At 37.2% G+C, this 2,027-nt stretch overlaps 1 protein-coding gene across 43 annotated transcripts in view; it reads left to right on the forward strand.

Moving 5' to 3' along the window:
• Positions 1–2,027, forward strand: part of Pbrm1 (polybromo 1) — a 109,335-nt gene that overhangs the window by 67,845 nt on the left and 39,463 nt on the right. The window lies entirely within an intron of this gene.

Consider the following 2,027-nt stretch of genomic DNA (forward strand, 5'->3'; position numbering starts at 1 on the left):
GGTGGTGGTGGTGGTGGTGGGTGTGTTTTCCTTCTGGTTTTGCTGGTATGGAGTTAATTTCCTCTATTTTCTTGTGTATAGTTAACTTCCTTGAGTTGGAGTTTTCCTTCTAGTATCTTTTGTAGATTTGGATTTATAGATGAATAAATGGATAATGTTTAAATTTGGTTTTCTCATGAAATATCTTGTTTTCTCCATCTTTGGTGATTGAAAGTTTTCCTGGGTATATTAGCCTGGGTTGGCATCTGTGTTCTTTTAGAGTCTACAAAACATCTGTCCTAGTCATTCTGGCTTTTAGAATCTATGTGCAAAAGTCATGTGTAATTTTAATAGGTCTGCTTTCATATGTTACTTTGCTTTTTCCCCTTGCAGCTTTTAATATTCTTTTTTCTGTATATTTAGTGTTTGGATTATTATGTGGTGGAGGGGCAGGGGAGACTTCCATTTTCTGGTCCAACTTATTTAGTGTTCTCTTAAGCTTCTTGTGTGTTTATGGGCATCTCTTTCTTGATTAGGGAAATTTTCTTTGTTTTTGTTGAGAATATTTTCTGGGCCTTTGAGTTTGGAGTCTTTTCCTTCTATTCCTATTATTTTTAGGTTTGGTCTTTTCATGGTGTCCCAGATTTTCTGCATATTTTGTGTCAGGGTCTTTTTAGATTTAACGCTGTCTTTAACCAATGAATATCTTCTATTATATCTTTGTTTTCTATCTCTTATAGTCTATAGGTGATCTTTCATTTGTAGTTTCTGTTTGCTTACTTAGATTTTCCATTTCCAGAATTCCCTCAGTTTGTGTTTTCTTTGTTGCTTCTAATTTCAATTTTAAGGTCTTGAAGAGTTTCCTTTACCTGTTTAGTTTTTCTTGGCTTTCTTGGCATTCTCTAGAAGACTTATTTCTTCCTATTTGTTGTCTTTTCCTCAATTTCTTTTCTGTCATCTTCCTAAAGTTGGTTTGTTTTTTTTTCTTGTTTTTTTTTTTGTTTGTTTGTTTTGTTTTGTTTAAAAAAAACATCCTTACCAGAAGCAACACAGGGAAAGAAGGCTTTATTTCAATGTATAGTTCCAGGTGATAATCCATTTTTTTTAAAATATTTATTTATTTTATGTATATGAGTACACTGTCTCTGTCTTCAGACACACCAGAGGAAGGCATCGGATGTGAGCCACCATGTGGTTGCTGGAAATTGAACTCAGGACCTCTGAGAGAGCAGTCAGTGCTCTTAACTGCTGAGCCATTTCTCCAGCCCCCCAAAGTTGGTTTTAAGGTCATTTTCTTATGCTTCAACTACATTTGTTGAATAAGTGTTTTCTTCCTTGGTTTCTGTTTTTTTCTTCAGTCTTCTGAGCTTTGTTGCCTCCATTTCTGGTGACCTGCTTGACCTCTGAATCACTAGGGAGTCACTGGTTGGAGGATTGACTTCTGGCTACTTGTTTGGCCTTTGGTGTAGCAGGGGTCTCTGTTTTTCTGAGTGGTATAGCCTGTACCTGAGGATCTGGAGACTGTCAGAATTGGGGCAGGGATGTAACTAAGAGGTTGAGGGGGAGCTGTGGCAGAATAAGTCTTGGGGAACAAGTCTAGGGAGTTCAGTTAAACTTGCAGGGACCCACTCACCTGGGACTTCTATCTTCAGCGAGTGTTTAATTTCAACTTCATCTGTATATAGTACTATCAAGTGTGGTTTACTTTCAGAAAAGTAATATAGTTTGTAGTATTTGCAGATGGCTTGTATTAGAACCATTAAAAGATGATTTTTGACATAAATAACTGCTGGGATATGTAGCCTATTGGTAAAGCACTTGCCTAGAATGCATAACTAGTGTGCATAAGGCATTTGGGTTCACTACCTGGTTCACAAAGGAGGCAAGGGCAGGAAGATCTTACATATCAAAATGAGTATTATTTATAAGTATTTCATCTCAAGAGAAAATGTTTAGCTGGGCAGTGGTGGCGCATGCCTTTAATCCCAGTACTTGGGAGGCAGAAGCAGGCGTATTTCTGAGTTCAAGAACAACCAGGGCTATATAGA

This window comes from Mastomys coucha, unplaced genomic scaffold, assembly GCF_008632895.1.
Source record: "Mastomys coucha isolate ucsf_1 unplaced genomic scaffold, UCSF_Mcou_1 pScaffold9, whole genome shotgun sequence".
Classification (NCBI taxonomy): domain Eukaryota; kingdom Metazoa; phylum Chordata; class Mammalia; order Rodentia; family Muridae; genus Mastomys; species Mastomys coucha.